At 41.8% G+C, this 20,884-nt stretch overlaps 1 long non-coding RNA gene across 1 annotated transcript in view; it reads left to right on the top strand.

Moving 5' to 3' along the window:
• LOC128096574 (uncharacterized) overlaps positions 1–10,980 on the top strand; it is a 122,515-nt gene extending 111,535 nt beyond the window's left edge. Inside the window, exon 3 of the long non-coding RNA XR_008213676.1 lies at positions 7,862–10,980. This is a non-coding gene — a long non-coding RNA (uncharacterized LOC128096574). The remainder of the gene's footprint in view (positions 1–7,861) is intronic.
• Positions 10,981–20,884: the final 9,904 nt, after the last annotated feature.

The raw sequence follows: 20,884 nt of genomic DNA, 5'->3' as shown, positions 1-20,884 counted from the left end.
CTCTCTCTCTCTCTCTCTCTCTCTCTCTCTCTCTCTCTCTCTCTCTCTCCCCCCCTCTCCCTCCCTCCCTCCCTCCCTCCTTAACTCCCTCCTTCTTAAGGACCTTAAACTCTGAAACCCCAGAGGAAAGAATCAGAAAAACATTTTAAGATTCTCCTGGAAAGACAAAAACAAAACTCTGCCCCAACTCTAACTTTGGGGAGTTCCTTTTTTGTCAGGTTATATCTTTGTTAAGGCAAAAATGGTTTTTGGCAACAGAAAAAGTATTATCTCTTGATTAAAATTTTTTTTGGAAATTTTGAAATCAAATGTATCTTAGTATATGTGGATAAATATACCTATATGGCTTTTTCTATTTATATATAAATTTAAAGTTAAGGTGTATTTATTTTTAGATCATAAAGGACATTCATTTTGAATTTTAGCTTGTCTTTTTAGTAACCCTGTGGAGGGTTTTTATAATAAGCTGTAAATATGATATGTGACTTCTCTAGTGTGCAAACATACCATTTAGGAGCTGTATCTGAATTTTGTCTCTGGGTGGTGGGACTAAAGGCATGCACTACCACACCCAGATCTTACTTTTCTTTACCTCCTTTTCACAGGTTGGAAACTTAGCTGGGTGGGATCTTGCCCTGAGATCACCACTCCCCTTTTTTTGTGGGATATTTTGATCACAAGCTGACACTCCTAAGATTGACAATAAAGTTTGCTTTGAATCAGAAGGCAGAGCTAGCTACTAGCTGACCAAAATTAGCTATGGAGGTTTTAAAGGACAGAGCACATATAGAGAGGTAGAAGGAGTAGTAGGGTGGGGCTTAGAAAGATTCTTGGCCCTTGTTTTGGATTGAGGAAGGAGAGAGAGAGAAGGTCCCTGGATGTTTCTCCACCACTTCTCTGAACATTCAGGTTCTTACCCCGATATCTGACTCGATATCTGAGTTTTTATTGATAAGGAATAATTAGGTAAATGCTCCATCTGGCATCTAATGTGGGGCACGAGATCACGAAGCAGCTGGTCACCACTTTGTAGCTGCCAGAGTCTCCCCTGTGGCTGACTTGCCCTCCTCCCTCAGGCCCTCTGCATGAGTGTGGGCTTTTCCTGTTGCAGCCCCTCTACAGCAGCCTCCAGCTGCTGCCGGTCCCTGGCCCCAACTCCACCAGAGACAGCCACCCCCTGCTGGCCAGCTCGGTCATTTAGGCGGCACTCTTCCACATGTCCTCTGCGTTTGCTTTTCAGGTGCCTGGCTCCCTCTCCCCGGGGTTGTGGGCTTCCCTGGGAACCCTTCCTCAGGCCACTGCCACACCAGACCAGCCACCTGGACACCCACTTGGGCTTTTACTGTTGCTGCCACCACCACACAACCTCAATCCCCAACTACATGCAAGCAGCTGCACCTGCCCCTGGCCAGGCCGTGCATCACCAGCATTCTTTGCCCATCTGTGCTACGCCGGGACAGCCAGCCTCACACTTCACTGTTGTCATTAGCAGATCTAGTGAGAAACCTGGAAATTCTTAAAGGAGGAATTAGGTTTTTTGTTTCTTTTTTTCTAAGTTTTTACTCATGTTAAGAATGGGGAACGAACCAGGCGGTGATGGCACACGCCTTTAATCCCAGGACTCGGGAGGCAGAGCCAGGCGGATCTCTGTGATTACATTTGATGATCACATTTTAGCCCTATGCTGTATGCTTGGGACAGGACTGCAGAATTAGGAAAGAGGACTGAGTCATTTACTAAAATTATACAAGGCCTGAAAGAAGCCTTCACTGATTTTTTTTTTCCACAAAGATTGACTTCAGCTGTAAATAGAATGATATCAGATCCAGAAGTCAGACAAATATTAATTGAATCTTTGGCTTTTGAAAGTGATAATTCAGATTGCAAAAGAGTGATTAGGTCTTTAAAGGCAAGATCACCAGTAGATGAATGGATTAGAAATACAGCTTATATTGGATCTCACACTTATGATGATACTTGGATAGGAGAAGTGATTCCTAAAAATTTTTTAAAGAATCAAAGGGTTGCATGTTTTAATTGTGATAGACCGGGTCATCTGAAAAGGGATTGTAGGCAAGGCATTCCTAGAAACAATGTTTTTTTCTTTTTCTTTTCTTTTTTTTTTTTTTGTGGTTTTTCGAGACAGGGTTTCTCTGTAGCTTTGGAGTCTGTCCTGGACTAGCTCTGTAGACCAGGCTGGCCTCAAATTCACAGAGATCCACCTGCCTCTGCCTCCCGAGTGCTGGGATTAAAGGCGTGCGCCACCACCGCCTGGCGAAACAATGTTTTTTTCAAGAGATAATCCAAATAGAAGGCCCCAGCCTTCTGGAATATGCAGAAGGTGTACTGGCGTCAGACTAATGAATGCAGATCAACATGGGACAGGTAAGATAACCATTTCCCATTAGGAAATACTGTAGGGGGCCTCTTGCAGCCCCAATGTCAAATTTGGCTCAATCATTTTCTGTCAACATTGGGGAAATTCCTCTAAAGAGCAATTAAAAGACTTAATGTCTGTTTTGAAAAATCATATCTGCTCTGGATGACAGAACAGCTTCAGTAAATAAAACAAAAATTCCAGAAGAGACCATAAAACAAGTATTTTGGCTTCTACAAATGATCAAAGACCAAAGCTAAACATACAAATAAATGGCAATGTGATTGAAGGTTTACTAGACAGGCCCGTCAATTATTGTTACAGATGCAGATATAACAATAATTTCACCAAAATCTTGGCATCCAGATTGTCTTCTTCAGCAGGCAAATATTTGGCTTCTAGGGATTGGAACTTTATCTCAGGTAAAAAAAAAAAAAAAAAAAAAAAAAAGATGCAAGGTGGGTCAAGTGTATAGGGCCAGAGGACAGATAGGAAAATTAAAACCGTATGTGGCTAATGTAGCAATGAACTTAGGGGGACATGATTTGTTGCAGCAATGGAAAACTCAGATTAACCTTCCTCCAATCTCAGAAACAAACCATAAACTAAGGTATGCTTTTTAGAAAAATATTAAGAGTTATTATCAAGAACAGCCACCAACCCTTCAGGTTATGAATAAGAAGGGCATACTAGCTGCTGAACTTTCAAAGGTACCAACATCCCTACCTTTAAAATGGTTAACTGACAAACCTGTCTGGGTGGAACAATGGCCTTTAACATCAGAAAAATTACAGACATTAAAACAGCTGATAGAGGAGCAGCTGAATGTTCAACATATTGAAAAATTGACCAGTCCTTGGAATTCTTTTTTATTTGTCATCTATGAACACCTTGCTTACAATCTCTTTTCAAATGACCTTGTTTGCCACAATTAAACCATCTAACCCTTTGATTTTTCTTAAAATGTCTAGATATTACTTCTATCAAAGTAGCATCCTATCAAAAAAAGCATGAGATACAATGTAGTTGGTTGTTTTTACTCATTGCTGTTTAGGGGCCCACCACCCAGCTCCCAAATAAATACATGGAGACTTATTCTTACTTATGAATGTCAGCTCTTAAGCTTGTTTGTAGCCAGTTTTTCTTAATTATCCAGCCTACTTTTGCCTCTGGGCTTTTACCTTTCTCTATTTCTGTATATCTTTCCTATCCTTCTTATTCCGTGTCTGGCTGTTTGGGTGGCTGTCCCTTAGCATCTCCTCTCCTCCTTCTTTTCTCACTCCTCAATCTTCTCTTTCCAGATTTCTCCTCCTATTTATTCTCTCTGCCTGCCAGCCCTGCCTATCCTTTCTCCTTCCTAGCTATTGGTCATGTTTTAGACAGGCAAAGTAACACAGCTTCATAGAGTTAGACAAATGCAACATAAAACAATGCAATACATCTTTGCATTATTAAACACACATTCCACAGCAAAACAAATATAGTGCACCTTCAGCTAATATTCCACAGCAATCCAGTATCTGCTGTATTTCTAATTCATTCATCTATTGATGCTGATCTAGCCTTTGAAAGTCTAATCACCCTTTTACATTCTGAATTAGCATTTTCAAAAGCCAAAGATTCAATTAATATTCATTTGACTTCTGAATCTGATACTATTCTGCTTATAGCTGAAGTCAATCTTTGAAAAAAAAAATCAGTAAAGGCTTCTTTTGGTCCTTGTATATTTTTAGTAAATGTCTGAGATCTCTTTACTGATTCTTCAACCTTGTCCCAAGTATTCAAAGCTGCTAAACAACATAGGGCCAAGGTGTGGTCATCAAAGTCAAGCTGCCTTTCCAATTCAGCATATTAGCCCTCACCTAGAAACTGATCTGAGGAAATCTTAATGTCTCTAGCCCTATTTCATTGTTCTATGACCATAACTTCCTCTGTCCACCATGTTCGACATTGTATCTGAGGAACAGCTTCCAATATTGTTGTTGCCAAATCTCTCCAGTCTTGAGGGATAACTCTGTTCTGAGTTGCCAATGAATTTAACATCTGCTTCACATAGGGTGAATGCATACCATATGAAATGTCTGCTTCCTAAATCTCCTCATACCTAATATTTGTATAGGCTTCCATTTAACTTCCTCATAACCTTGAGGATGCCCATCATCTGCTAGCCATTCCTGTATAATTGCTGGATAAACTAAGGCTGGTTTTCCAGTAACCTGGGCTGCCCCTCTTCAGTTTCATCATACAGTGGAACTGTAGGTTCTGGTCTAAATTCCTCTTTCTGTGTCTGACTATTTTTCTTATTTTCATTAGTACGTCTTTCTAAGGCTTGTATCTTATCTGTCAAATCTGTCTTATTTTCATTAGTAAGTCTTTCTAAAGCTTGTATCTTATCAGTCAATTTCTCATATTCAACACAATTATTAAACCACTTTTTATATTTGGCATAAAAAAACACTGTGGCTACAAAGGATAAAATATTAATTTCCAAACTGATAGTAGTTATAATCAGCATTGTGTCAATCCTGGCTAAATCATTTACCCCCTCATTTACTGCTTCCATTTGCAAGCCATCCATAGGAGCACTATACAGGGTCCTAATGCCCTGTATTGTGATATTTCCCATCCTTAGCATGGGACAGGTTTTGCTTTTTAGTTTACTTAACTCTCTCCTTAAGGACTTCCCAGTTGTCTCGCCAATTCTGATGACTTCCCCGTTTGTCTTCAGCAGAAGTAGTGGTGGCAGCAGGAACACACAGGACACAGTGTCCCATGTGCATGTTTGGAGGCGTGGTGGCAGCAAATGCTGCGTGCTGGCTGGCATGACCTTATGCCACGGGTTAGAGTGACAATTGTTGTTTTTAATCTAAATATATATCTTACGATTTTTACCAACAAAGATTCTGAATTCAGAGGCTGGGGTGAAAACCTGCTAGCTCAGAGAGGTTCAGGAACAACTAGCTGACCTTCCTCCTTCACTGAAATCTCAGAAAAAGCGGGTTTTTCTGCCACCCCAAACCAAAAAAAGACCACCACAGTCAAAGTCCCTCCCTATTACTTCCTGTGCATCTCTCTATCCATCTTCTGGACTCCCTCTGACTCTCTATGACTACTTTCTGTCAACTAGTTGCTGGCTCTGCCTCCTGACCCAAGGCTGATTTTATTTAATTAATGCAGTCTTAGGGTTCACAGTGTGATTGAATATCCCACAAGAACAGAGACCATTTCATATTAATGTTTATTGATTAATAGCTAAATTATGGAATCAATCTAATAGTCTTCTAACAGAGGTGTGGATTATAAAGAATTGGTGTATATTCACAATGGATTTGGTTTCAGCAACAAAGAGAAATGAAGTTATGTTGTTTGCAGAATAAATCAATGCAACTAGAGATAATCGTTCTTAGATTTCATATATACATGAAATTACATATGTCTAGAGGAACAAATGGGCCTAATAGGGGGAATGGAATAAAAGAAGGGAGGGGTAGATGAGGGGAATAAACTCAACATACAAAATATATTTGAATGAAAGTCTTCATATGTGACATAGTTCCATTTACAATGAATATAAACAATGAAAATTTAAGAAGCAAATAACCAACAATAACAGAAAAAGGACCATGATATTTATACACAGAGAACTCAACAGCTCTCTGATAGGACTGAGTACAGTGGGAACTCATCACATGAAGATGCTGTAATGAACCCCATTGTCCACGAGGCCATCTTTGGCTGGAACACTAGTTTCTTTAGGGTATAACTTGGTCTTATTAATTTGACAGCCTCCAGGTTTTGCACAGGGCCTAGAAAGCAGTGACACACCAAAACTCCAGTCAAAGGAAGGATAGGACAAGAAAGGTTCACAAGGAGATTGAATTAGGTATTTCAAGTAAGAAAGAGTCTTCGAGGGTAACAGTGCAGATAGAACTGGGAGAAAAGAAGCCAAGGAACAATTCTGAGCAAAGACCCCAAGGATTTGAGAAATAACATAAGCCAAATAGTTTGGTTTATTTGGAGAGTAACCCTGGAAGAGAGATATGATTTTTATTGTCATCAACCTGAGAGAATCACTTGGGAGATGGGTCTCTGGGCATGCCTGTGGGTGTTGCATGAATTCTAAAATGGTCTTACAATAAAAAACCAGAGCCAGATATTGGGGTAAATGCTGAAAGATCAGAGAGACAAAGGAACAAGCCACTAGAGAAACTTCTCACCACTACCGAATCCTCAGACTGAAAGGGAGGTAAGATCCTGTCTCCACAAATCCTCAGATTGAATGGCCCTGAGTCCTCAGCCGAAAGGGCTCTAGTTCCTGTCTCCTCACACCTTATATGCCTTTCTCCATCCAGCCATTTCACTTCCTTCCCAGTGCTGGGATTAATGGCATGTGTGCTTCCCAAATACTGGTAGCAAAGGCATGAGATCTCAAGTGCTGAGATTAAAGGTGTGTGACTCCCAAGTACTGGGATTAAAGGTGTATGCCACCACTGCCTGGCTCTGTTTCTCTCCTAGACTGAGTCAATCTCATGTAGTCCAGGGTAGCTTTGAACTCACAGAGATCCAGACGGATCTCTGCCTCCCAAGTGCTAGGATTAAAGGTGTGTGCCACCACTGCCTGATTTCTATGTTTAATCTAGTGGCTGGCTCTGTCCTCTGATCTTCAGGAAAATTTTATTAGAGTACAACAAAGTATCACCACATGTAGGGGATTGTCTTGGAAGACTTGCCCACTGTGGGTGGAACCATTCTCTAGGCTGTATAAAAAAAAAAAAAGGAAGTGAACCAACCAGCAGTTTGAATTTGTCCCTCTCTGTTTCCCAATTATGAATGTAATGTGAGCAGACGCTTCATGCTCCTGCTGGCTGACCTGATTCCCCTGCCACGAAGTACTTGAACTGTGAGCTAAAAAATACCTTTTCTACTTTAATATACTTTAGTCAGAGTATTTTATAATAGCCACAGACAAAGTAAGGAAGACAAGGGAAGTGTAGGTCATTGGACTGAATAAATGCGAATGAGCCTAGGTCTTGGAAGGGATTGCTGCCATCCATTGGGGGATTAGTACAGTACTGATTATAGATGTGAGTTTAGAAAGACAGCTCTTATGACAATGGAGAGGACTGATCAGGGTAGGATATGAAGACTAGACTAATGTTGTGGGGAGATAAAGAGATAAAGGTTCCAAAGATTCTTTTTTTTTTTTCTTGGAGACAGGGTTTCTCTGTGGAGCTTTGGAGCCTGTCTTGGAACTCACTTTGTAGACCAGGCTGGCCTCGAACTCACAGACATTTGCCTGCCTCTGCCTCCTGAGTGCTGGGATTAAAGGCATGTGTCACCACCGCCTGGCAGGAGAAGGATTTTTTAAAAAAAATATAACAGTTGTATTGGTTCTTTGGGAACTTCAAACATACATGCAATGCATTTTAATCACACATCACTACTTCTCTGCCTAACTTCCAGATACTCTTGTGTCTTTTTCAGAAAATAACTGATGGAGCCCAATTTGTGCTGCCCACATATTCATGAGTGTGGGGCCATCCATTCATGAGTGAGGCAGGTCACCCTACCAGGAAGGTACAAGTTACTACAGTGGGTAGAGATCCATCATGAGGAAGCTTTGAAAACGCCGGCAACTCCTTTTGCTCTATCATATTTTCTCCTTTCTGTGGTATCCTAATTTTGAGGCAAACTGGAGCTAAGTTTGTGTCACCTAAACTTTTGGTATGCTTATTTAAAACGATCTACGAAAGATCCTGATCTCTCTCAGTGACAGTGCTATATGCCTCTGTCGGGTTATCTCCAGTTCCCATCGAAGACTAAAACACTAACGTGCCAAGTCTGAATGAGTGCTATGAGATTGTATCATAGCATGGGTCTGGTTTGCCTCTATGAGGACATTTGGATTATGCAGATGTCTTCTTTCTCAACATTTGATGTTCTTTCTCCAGCCATTGTTAAAACGCTGACCAGAAATAAAACAGCGTCTGGCAGATTTTAGTATACTCTGTGTGAAGCCTGGTTTCTTTCAACAGCCTGCGGCCCCCTGACTCGGAGTTCCTTTGTTTAAAAGATGCAAAGCTGGGAAGAACATTAATGTTTCCTTCGAATCACTCCTGGCGGCCTTCCACAGAGAACAGTCTACCCTGCCTCATGGCTAATAGATCTGCCGGGCTGATTTGTAAGTTAGGAAGACATGAGAAATGACAGTTGAAGTCGGGGCAAATGCACTAAGAGTAGCTTTATTAACAGTGAGGTGGCTGGGGCCCTCTGCTCTATCCAGATAGTAGTAGGTAGACAAGAAAACGATCCCTCGGCATTTGATGGCAGTGAGTGGCAGCAGCCAGCAGGCAAAAGCCCTGTAAAGTTAAGTCTCTCAGGCCAGCTTCCAGTACCAGAACCTTTAGTTCCTCAACTGTTCTAGCTAGTATCTCGACCTAGGGCCTATGTTGTGTTACCACTCCTATATACGTCTAGGAAGTTGGGGTTCCTTGTCATTGGCTTCAGCCTGTTGGGGATTCCTCAGCCCTAATCACTGGCCAGTGTTATAGCTATTGGCCTGGAGTGTCTAGACCAATGGTTCTCAACAAGCGAAGCGGGTCAAGACCCACCGCGGGGGTCAAATGCCCCTCTCACAGGGGTTGCACATCAGATATTTAATTACAATTCATAACCATAGCAAAATTACAGGTATGAAGTAGCAATGAAATACTTACATGGTTGTGGGTCACCACAGCATGAAGAAGTGTATTAAAGGGTCACAGCATTAGAAAGGTTGAGACCCACTGGTCTAGACCCTTGACACTCTAGATCTGACAGCTCTCTAGAGTTCTAGTGACCAAGGCTTATAATTTCCCTGCATCTTCTACCCTTCTTCAGCCTCTGCTGTTTGCGCTCTCTCGTCTTCTCCCTACGCCTCCCATCCTCCCATCCTGGATGTCTGCGACGGTTCAGCTGCCGCTGCTTCAGCTGTCAGGCAGCCGTGTGCGCCCATGTTTGTAGCTTGCCCTAACATGTACTCTTTTTGCGGCTTCCTTTTTGTTTCCAGATCATTCTGTACTACTCAGCACAGGGTAGAGGTGGAACCACTCCAGAGAAGCCTTTTATTGGATCTAATATTGTCATACCAGAGGGGGTCCACCAGCTGACGCTCTGAGTGAGCCTGGATAGGCTGCTAGGGTGGTCCAAGGAGAGCCACTTGGACCAACCACAGACACCTCACAGGCAAGCGGAGGTTTGTGTTTGCATCAGCTGTAGCCAGGCCCCTTCAGCACTCACCACGGTCATTTGTCTGCTAGCACCCCAGGGAAAGTTTGTCTCTTGGCCTATGGTTGCAATGTCATCTAGAGTTCAAAGAGGCTTTTGCAGCAAAAAGTCGTGATTGGGGATGCACTTCAGCAGCTGGGATCAGTGTGTGGTTTCCTCAAGGCCTCTGCCGAGGACTCACAATGGACTGTGCTGGCTGCTTAACTACAGTCCTTTTGCTCTAGGCAGCCAGGGCAGCGAGGGAGATTCCAACAGCTTCCAATTTGGAAGTCAAGTTGCTATGCCCCCAGTGTCTTTTCTCATCACAGGAAAATGAACATTAGAAGGAATACTTACAATAAGAAATTAAAAACTTACCAATTTTTAGAAATGATTTTTGTTGTTATTGTTTTTGTTTTTCGAGACAGGGTTTCTCTGTATAGTTTTGGTGCCTGTCCTGGATCTCACGCTGTAGACCAGGCTGGCCTCGAACTCACAGAGATCCGCCTGGCTCTGTCTCCCGAGTGCTGGGATTAAAGGCGTGCGCCACCGCCCGGCTTGAACAGATTTTTGATAGAGTTTTACAGAGGAAGAGACAGCTTCTCCCCTCTGTCATATCTCCTCACACAAATCGGGATGTTGGTGCTCAGGGCTGAGCAAAGATCCAAAGCACTAGGTCAAAACCAGGTTCAGTAAGGCAACTTTTGTGACTTCTTCCAGAGTCAGAGGGAGTCCAGAAGATGGACAGAGAGATGCACAGGAAGGAATAGGGAGGGATTTGCCTACCTATTGGCTGTTCAGCTCTTTATTAAACCAATCACAGCAGTATATCTTCACACAGTATACAAATATCCCACAGCACAGACAAAAAGAACAAATGTTAATTAAAACATTTTATTAATTTAGTGTGGGGTGTGTGTGTGTGGTGTTTAAGTCAGAGGACAAACTCCAGGAATTGCTTCTCTCCTTCCACCGTGTTGTGGGTTACAGGAATGAAACTCCCATCTTTAGGGTTGCTGGCCAGTGCCTTTACTGATGGAATCATCTTGCCATTACTAATCATTAATTTTTAAAATACATGTCTGTGGCTCACATCTTCAGGGAAAATGTAAAACTGAATGTACAAACATGGCTTGTTTTAGTTTTTGCAATGATTAAAAGCTGAAGCAGCTACACTACTCTGTGACTGTATTGAACACTTAAAGGCAAACCTGAGGGTATATCTGGGGAGAGAGGTGGCTCAGGGGTTAAGGATGCTGACTCGTGTTCCAGAGGAACTGGATTCAATTCCCAGGCTCTCCAGTGTCCGATCACACCAAGATAAAATTATAAAAATTTTTTTTAAAAAAGGAAGAGAGTGCCGGGTGGTGGTGGCGCACGCCTTTAATCCCAGCACTCGGGAGGCAGAGCCAGGCGGATCTCTGTGAGTTCGAGGCCAGCCTGGGCTACCAAGTGAGTTCCAGGAGAGGCGCAAAGCTACACAGAGGAACCCTGTCTCGAAAAACCAAAAAAAAAAAAAAAAAAAAAAAAAAAAAAAAAGGAAGAGAGTATATCTGAGTATATCTGGAATGTATAGCTCACATACCTACCATCTTACACATCCATTCTAGATCACAGATGAAACTATAAAATAGGAACATGGTTTAGCTATAATTTTAGCTAGCTACAGCTGTCAAATGAAAGGGAGTCTTAACTAAGGGGTTGCCCAGACCAGACTAGCCTGTGGGCATGTGTGTTGGGGACTGTCTTGATTATTACTTGATGTAGGAGGATCCAGCCCACTGTGGGTGGCACTATTTCCTAGGGAGGTTATCCTGAGCTGTATAAGAAAGCTAGTTAATACGAGTCAGAAAGAAAGCTAGCAAGCACATTCCTCTGTAGTTTCTGCCAAGTCCCTGCTTGGGTCCTGCCCTGAATTCCCTCAGTGATGGACTCTTCCTCCCCAAAGTTGCTTTTGGTCAGAGGGTTTTATCAAAGTAACAGAATGGAATTAGAACAGTTACTTTCCTCATTAGGTAAGATACCAGATAAGAATAAGTTAAGGAAGAAAGGGTTGGTTTTAGCGCACAGACGGAGGGTACAGTCCACCATGGATGGAAGTCAAGGCAGCTGAGTGCGGCCCTGGCCACTCTGTGAGGCAGCTGGCCACACTGTGTCCACGTGAAGCAGAGGAATGAACGCTGGTGCTCAGCTCCCTTCTCCCTTCCCCTTTTATTTAGCCTGGGGCTCCAGAGCAGGGGATTGTGCCATGCATATCCAGGGTGGGTCTTCCTCCTCAGCTAAAACTCTGTGGAAACTTCCACACAAAACGTGTCTTCTAAGTGACTAAATTTGTCAAGTTGATAATGAAGATTAGCATCCAAGAGCTCACAGATAGCATTTTCCTTACCCTTACTAGGTGGCTCTAAAACTGATTTTCCTGTGACGATCTTCATTTATTAGTTTTGTTGTATTTTAATATTCAATGGCTTTAAATTTTTCTTGACCTTAGGGCTATATGTCACACACACTCACACACACACACACACTGGATTTTTAAAGGAAAAATAGTTGGATACTTAACCATCTATGATAAAAGATAAAATGGGCTGAGTGTGGTAGAACACATGCCAAAAGCCCTGGATTCAATCTGTAGCAACCAATAAAAATAAATGTGACACTGGGTCTTAGTCAGTGTTCAATTGCTGTGAAAAGACACCATCCATGCTCACGGCAACCTTTATAAAAGAAAACATTTAATTAGGGCTTGCTTATAGTTTAAGAGGTTTAGTCCATTACCATCATGGCAGAGAGCATGGCAGCATGCAGGCAGACATGTTGCTGAAGAGGTAGCTGAGAGTTCTATATCTAGATCCACAGGCAGCAGGAAGATGAGACAATGGACCTGGCTTGGGCTTTTGAAACCTCAAAGCCTACCCTTAGTAACACACTTCCAACAGGGCCATACCTACTACAACAAGGCCACATTTCCTAATCCTTCTCAAGTAGTGCCACTCCCTGATGACTAAGCATTCAAATAAATGAACCCATGGGGTTCATTCTTATTCAACCACCACACACTGGAAAGTGCATAATTGTGTATAAAAGCTATAATTAAAAGGCTATTTCCACCAAATCTTATCTAAAATTCAATGTAAGTAGTAGTGCATATTACTAAGGGGGAAGATGTTTTCTTCTCAGTTCACTTACATTGTATTAATAATCATGGAAAGACTGGCACCCACAGTAACATTAACTACCCCCAGACTGACAGCCCCAACACTTGAGTAGTCCCTACCCATGCTGACTCCAGATTTGATTATAGGATTTGCTTTGGTCAGTACTGTGATCTGTACAGGCAGAGGCTCTATGTCTACATGCTGGCACACTGGGACTTGCCCTCTTATACTGACACTGTTGTCACTGTATGAAGCTAGATCTAGCTCCCTAGAGTGTAGAGACCATTGAGTTCTCCAACTGAACTAGTTGTCCAAAAGAACCCAAGTGAGACCAGGAGAAGCATGCCACCAAATACAGAATGAAGAAGAACTGGTTATTGTAATAGGCCACATTCAGTGGTGATTTCACATCAAGGCTTACACAAAATCTAATTTCTAGATATTTGACCTGAAAGGAAAATACATTATGATGATCAATACAATTCTCATGCTAAAGCTAACCATAGAATTGTATAATTGAAAAATGTAAAAGCTCTTTTCAATGTTTAAAATTAAATAATATGCAATAAATAGTATGGTATGCTTGAAAAGATTTATTTTCTAAAATTAAAAGCCTTTTAAAATATTATGATTTGAATATGTACTATAGTAAAACAATATAAAGTATATTGAAGTTAGTAAAATACTTTTAAAGGTGGGCCTGGAATTTTCCAAAAGGTAAGGAAGGATGTTAACATTCGAAAATATTGAAAGAATATAAACACTACTTTAAACAGAGTTCCCCAAAATTAAATTACAACCCATTCTTTGCATGAAGAATGAAATAAAAATTATACTTTATTAAAACAAGATTATAATAAGCCACAAGTCAAAAAAAAAAAGAATTTATCTTCAAATACCTAGTGCTTAATTAAATTCTATTCAGAAAAGAAAAAATACTGTTGTCACGGTTGAATTGCGGGACTCCTTTGGATGGCTATAAAGGCTAAGAGGATCCTAATGACATGAGAAAGACAAGACTCCTTTCCTACGAATATTAATAGTCTGGTGAGACTTCCTGCTACCCCTCAGCCTCACCCACTTACCGGACACTCACCCACTCACTACATTATCACCAGACATCAAGACACAAAGCAAAGCCTTCCTCCTGTAACCTTGGAAGGACCTTCTACTTACCCTGGGGCTGGAGACAAATAAATAAAAAATAAATAAATAAATAAAAATTCTGAAGCCAAATGTATTTTGCCTCCCAAGTGGACTTTAATATTTCAAAGTGATCCTTTTTGTTGAGATTTAGTTCTGTGAGAGTGGTTTGATCAGCTATTTTTGGAGTATTTATTTAATTTTGAGTGTGCATGTATGTGCTTGAGTGTACCCGTGTGCATCATGTGCCTGCAGGAGCTTGTAAAGGTCAGAAGGGACATTGGATCTCCTGGAACTGAAGTTATTGATGGGTGTGAGCCTCTGTGTGAGTGCTGGGAATTGAACCTGGGTCCTCTGCAAGGGCAGCCAGTGCTCTTAACCTCTGAGCCATCCCTCCCGCCCCTTGCTCAGCTGTTTTGAAGTTGGTTGCCTTTATTAGAAATGCAGGCTGAAGCCCAAGTCCTTAGTTACTGAGTCTTCCTTTAGTTTACGGTTGAAAGAATTCACTTCAACCCCAAATAGCCAGGATCTGAAATACAGAAACAAACCTTGTACAGAGGTTTCTTTCCTTCTTTCCTTTCAATTCTTTTCTTTCTTTTTTTTTTTTTACAAAGTTGTTTTTCTTTTTCTTTTTAATGTTATAGGTATACATGATTTAAAAGACCTAAGTAGTTTTGACAAGAATCCACATTCTCCAGGGCAATCCCTGGCACTGGCACTGGCACATCACCACCCTGACTTCCAGAGTGGAAAATGAAAGTTAACTTTTTTATTTTTAAAGACAAGGTATTTCTACATAGCCCTAGTTGTCCTGCAACTCTGTAGACCAGGCTGGCCTTGAACTCACAGATCCACTGGCCTCTGCCTCCCCAGTGCTGGCATGAAAGGCATGCAGCACTGTTCCCAGCCCCTCTTACCTCTCTTTTGTATGTACCCCACACCTTCAGCATGTGTTCATCTTCTAAGCCTCTTACACAGCTACGCTGTAATTTGTTCATTCTGCCCAAGTAAGAAAATGTCACTGACACCATGGGCCAATGTGATGCTCTGCAGGATGTCGAGAAGGTCCAGGTCTCCAGGCTATTTCATGAGTGCCATTAGAAAAGTCCTAGGACCAAATTGCAAATGTGCCCTTTTCTTTGTTTTGTGTAAATGCTGACAGTTTCTGGTCTTTCCTTATGTTTGGAATAAATAAAAACAAAACTACAGTCACCAAAATCAGTGATGTGTACAAATACCCAAGGCTGTATGAATCTGCTCTAGAAAATCCCTAACTTCTGGTACAGCAGCTCCATTCTTACCTACTAATAGGGTGAGTTTGCAGTAATCTGTCATTCCTCATCATCTGTGTGTGTGTATAATATATATTTGGTAGGGCCAGATGGTGAACCAAATGGGGATATGCTCTGCAGGTCTGTTTCCCTTAGATTCATAAGAGTGGCCCTAATTCCTGCTGCCCCCTCCTGAAATACAAAGTTATTTGTTTTCCTGTATGTTCAAATCTGATTATTTGTGATGGTATTTGTGAGTTTCTTGGAGAGAAATAGTTTATTTTCTTTGTCCTTTTGGTCTGTGGTAACATAAAACTACAGACTAGGTGGTTTATAAACATCAGAAATATATATCCAATGGTCTTTCGGGGTAGGAAGTCTAAGAGCAAGGCACCAAGAGCATCTATATTTGGTGAGAGGCTGCTTCCTGGTTGAATGCTTGTGTGTGGGAGGGACAAAGACATTCTCCACAATCTCTTTTTAAGGGCAGTTTATCCCATTCCTAAACACCTCCAAAGGACTCTGCCTCCAAATGTCACACTGGGAATTAGGTTTTACTATATGAACTATAGGAGACACATAGTATGTATTAGATAAGGTCATGAGAGTGGGCCTACCATGATGGGTGTGTGTGTGTGTGTGTGTGTGTGTGTGTGTGTTTCTTTTTGAGACAGTGTCTCATTATATAGTTTGGATCATCTCCAATTTATGATCCTCCTGCCTCAGTCTTCTGAGTACTGGGATTATAGGTATGTACCACCATCCATGTAGGGTAAAAGGGCCAGAGAAAAAACACTCTGACCCTGACTTGACCCCGAGATGAGGGCCAAGGACTCATCCTACCAATCCCTGAGCTTGTCCCAGAGTCTGACCACAGAATCCCACCAATCTCTAAGCACAAAATTCAACAAATCCCTGAGCTTGCCCCAAGATCAGGACACAAAACCCCACCAATTCAGGCCACCCTGGAAAGCTCTGCCCTGCCCCCAGAAACCCTATATGAACCCAACATTCTGTTCAGTTCCCTACTGCTTCTCACCCAAGCAGAGACAGGCACCCTCCTGGTTTTTCCCCTCTCAATAAATCTCTCTTGTGAAGTTTGTTGTGCAGTGGTATTCCCTGGCTCCCAATTGCCAGGGTACCTCTCAGAGCAAAGCTATAACACTTTCATGGGGGAACACGACCCCCCCCCCCCATGCTGGAGCAGAGCTGTAACTCTTCTGTTGGGGAAGCCTTTCCCTTCAGAGCTGCAATACGTACAATGCACAACATATTACTATCTTGATTTCTTGAGTATTGTTATTAATTCCTTGAAAATTTTGTACAATATATTTTGATCATATTCACTCCCTACACCTCCTACCTCCATCCCCACCTTCCTAAACCTTTAAAATTCTTTTTAAAAACACACACACACACACACACACACACCCATCATGGTAGGCCCACTCTCATGACCTTATCTAATACATACTATGTGTCTCCTATAGTTCATATAGTAAAACCTAATTCCCAGTGTGACATTTGGAGGCAGAGTCCTTTGGAGGTGTTTAGGAATGGGATAAACTGCCCTTAAAAAGAGATTGTGGAGAATGTCTTTGTCCCTCCCACACACAAGCATTCAACCAGGAAGCAGCCTCTCACCAAATATAATTTCAGTTTCTACTGCTTATATACTCCTGGGTATGGCATCCTCCACTAGGAAGAGGTCAACCTACTCGGGGCCACACTCGTAAAACTGACTTTCCCTTCTCCAAGTAGCCATCAACTGTCCATTAACTCCTTAGTTAAGGATGAACGCTTGTGAAAACTGTCCCTATTCCATGTTTATATTTTTTGTAAAATGAGGAAGATGGATCAGAGTTCTCTTTCCATGCACATACACCTAAGGACACAGTGGTCATATGGCCAGAATAAAACTTGACAACACATAGTCTTGGACTCCCTGGCTCTAGAAGCATGAAAGACAACTGTTATTTAAACCACTTGGTATATTTTGTAATAGGCCTGAGCTAAAACATTGAACCATGTTTGGCTGGAGGCAAAGGCAGTTCAAAGGCTTCCTCTCAGAAATCCCATCGCCACAGTTTTGTTAGTTTTGTTTTTGTTTTTTACCTCCCTAGCAAAGATTCTAATGGGTTTGCACCAGTAGGTCATGTTGCAGGATATTTGATCTCACTGTGAAACTCCAAGACTGTGTTAATAAAATTAACCATGGATCAGAGGGTGGAGCCAGCAACTAGTTGACAAGAATTACCCATAGAGAGTACAGAGGACCCAGGAATATGTAGAGAGATGCATAGGAAGGAATAGGGAGGGACGTAGAGATGCTTCTCTTGCTGGGTCTCCAGCCAAAAAGGAAAGTCGGTTGGTTGCTTCTTGGCTTCACTGATCTAGCAGGTTTTCACCCCGACATCTGACTCCTGAGTCTTTATTGGTAAATAAAATGATACTTAGTTAAAACCTACATTTGGTGGCCATGACCATCACTGAGCTCATGCTGGCAGCACCTGAAATCCCACCAGGCCACGGTATGAGTGATGGGTGCTTATTGTAGGGCTGCAGGATACAAAAGGTAGTTAAAATATCAGTAGACTCAGGTGTGGCTGTGTATAGCTGGAGGCTTTTCTGCGTCCCTCCCAGTCCTGTAGCCACTTGTAAATAATCACTCAGAGGCTTACTATTGATTATAAATGTTTGGCTGAGGGCTCAGGCTTATTACTAACTAGCTCTTACAACTTAAATTAACCCATTTCTATTCATCTATATTTTGCCACATGGTCTGCTGGCATCTTGCTCCTTGGGTGTCTGGATGGTGTCTGTCCCCGACTCTGCCCTTTTTCTCCCTGTATCTCTGCTTGTATTTCCCACTTGGCTCTTATCCTGCCTTGCCCAGGCCAAAGCAGTTTTATTAACCAATGGGAGCAACACATATTCACAGCATATAGAAAGACATCCCACATCAGCTGCAGGTCTCCCTTTCTTGGGGGTTGTTGGCCATTGACCCACAAGGTAAAAGTGAGCAGAAGCAATGAGCAGGGTTCGGACAGCTGTGGGCATGATGGAAAGAACTTCTGGGAATCATCTTAAGAGAAACAGCTCATTTTATTCTTCCAGGGGTAAAGTATATAAGAGTTCTTAGGGTTATGGGTAACAAGGGCTGATGGGTCATAACCCAGCACCTAATTATCATACAGGTGGGAGGAAAGAGCAAGGCCTATATGCTGAGAGCCATACAGCATTTTCAGGGAGCTCTATGTAGGAGCTTAGGGACACTCTCCAAGTAAGTTTAGTGGAGAAGAAGAAGCCCTGCTGAGAAAGGGAGTCCTCAGTTTTGCACCAAGCTCAGAGAGATATCCAGACATGGTGAACTGCAGCCTTAATAGAAGGGGTTCTTCAACATGTGGCCGTGGAACCTGACAGAAAAACAACATTTGGTGCCCAACATGGGGTACTACCACATGAATAGAGAAGCCATGTCAGCTGGTGCTGCCACACTCAGCTACTGCTCTAGCAAGGCTCTGTTCCAGCTGCTGATGCCACTCACAGGGAATCCTCATGGGGGCTCCGGAGGGCAGCCTTGCACTCAGGAATTGTGAAAAGGACCCCGAGCTCACCACTGATGTAGCTGCTGTAGACAAATTGAGAAGTCAGTAGATTTGGTGAGACACCTGGGCAATTCTTAAGGAGAGAGTTAAGTAATATTTTAAAAAAAGAAAAATCTTTCCCACATTAAGAATGGGAAATATCACAGTGCAGGGGGTATAGTGCTACAGTGGATGGCTTGAAATGGAAAAAATAAATGAAGAAATAACCAATTTAGCTGGGATTGACATAATGCCACTTATAATTGTTATCAGTTTGGGAATTCATATTTTATCCTTAGAAAGTGGTTTGATGACTGTGTCAAATATGAAAATTTGATCGATAAGAGGCAAGCTTTAGAAGGACTTACTATAGATAAGATATAAACCTTAGAAAGACCTACTAACAAAAATAAGAAAAATATTCAGACACAGGCAGAGGAATTTAGCCAAGAACCTACTGCACTACTGCATGATGAAACTGAAATGGGGCAGCCCAGGGTTATTAGAAAACCAACCATAGTTCAACCAGTTTCTAGACAAGAGTGACCAACAGATGATAGGCACCCCTGAGGTTATGCAGAAGTTAAATGGAAATCTATAGAAATATTAGATTTGGGGAGACTTAGGAAGCAGTCATTTCATATGATATACATTCACCCTATGTGAAGTGGATGTTAAATTCATGGGCACCTCAAAATACAATTATCCTCCAAGACTGGAAAGATTTAGCCAGAGCAATATTGGAAGCTGTTCCTCAGTTACAATGGAGACCATGGTGGAAAGAGGAAGCTAGGGTCATAGAACAGTGAACTAGGGGTAGAGATATTGATATTTCCCAGGACCAGTTTCTTGGTGAAGGCAGATATGCTGAATTGCAAAGACAGTTTGAATTTGATGATTGCACCTTAACCCTTTGTCATCTATCAGCTTTGAATGCTTAGGACAAAGTTGAAAAGTCAGGAAAGAGGTCTGAGTTATTTATTAAAATTATACAAGGCCCCAAAGAAGCCTTCACTGATTTTTTACAAAGATTGATTTCATCTGTAAATAAAGCAGTATCAGATCCACAAGTTAGACAAATATTAATTGAATCTTTGGCTTTTGAAAATGATAACTCAGAATGCAAAAGGGTGATTAGGCCTTTTAAGGCAAGATCAGCACTAGTAGATGAATGGATTAGAAATATGGCTGATACTGGATCTCACTCTCATGATGCTACTTTGATAAAAGTGATTTTTAGAAATTTTAAGAAAAATAAATATCAGATGTTTTAACTGTGGTAAGCAAAGTCATCTGAAAAGGAATTGTAGGCAAGGTGTTCCTAGAAACAATGTTTTTTCAAGAGGTAATATAAATAGAAGGTCCTAGCCTTCTGGAATATATGGAAGTTGTGACAAATGCTGATCAACAAGGGACAGGCAAGCTAATCCTTTGCCATCAGGAAATGCCTTAGGGTGCCTCTTGCAGGCCCCAATATCAAATTTGGTTCAATCATGCCCAGCCAGCATTGGAGGAACTCATTCACAGGGCAATTAAAAGACTTAATACCTGTTGTTAAAAACCGTACTGCTCCAGATGTGATCAAAGATAGAACAGCTTTAATAGATACAACAAAAAATTTAGGAGAGAACAGAAAAACAAGTATCTTGGCAAACTACTATAAATGATCAGAGACCAAAACTAAAAATACTAATAAATGGCAGTGAAATTATAGGTTTATTGGACACAGATGCAGATGTAACAATAATCTCACCCAAATCTTGGCCTCTTTTTTTTTTTTTTTTGGTTTTTCGAGACAGGGTTTCTCTGTGTAGCTTTGCGCCTTTCCTGGAACTCGCTTTGGAGACCAGGCTGGCCTCGAACTCACAGAGATCCGCCTGGCTCTGCCTCCCGAGTGCTGGGATTAAAGGCGTGCGCCACCACCGCCCGGCTAATCTTGGCCTCTTTATGAGATAAATATTCAACTTCTAGGAATTGGAACTTTATCTCAGGTAAAACAAAGTACTAGATGGGTTGAGTACATAGGGTCAGAAGGGCAGATGGGAAAATTAGAGCCATTTGTGGCTGATATAGTAAAGAATTCATGGGGACATGACTTGTTGC

The sequence above is a fragment of the Peromyscus californicus genome, unplaced genomic scaffold, assembly GCF_007827085.1.
Source record: "Peromyscus californicus insignis strain IS unplaced genomic scaffold, ASM782708v3 Scaffold_5__1_contigs__length_169319896, whole genome shotgun sequence".
Classification (NCBI taxonomy): domain Eukaryota; kingdom Metazoa; phylum Chordata; class Mammalia; order Rodentia; family Cricetidae; genus Peromyscus; species Peromyscus californicus.
The sequence above is the reverse complement of the archived record's forward strand: the minus strand, read 5'-3'. Positions and strand labels throughout refer to the sequence as shown.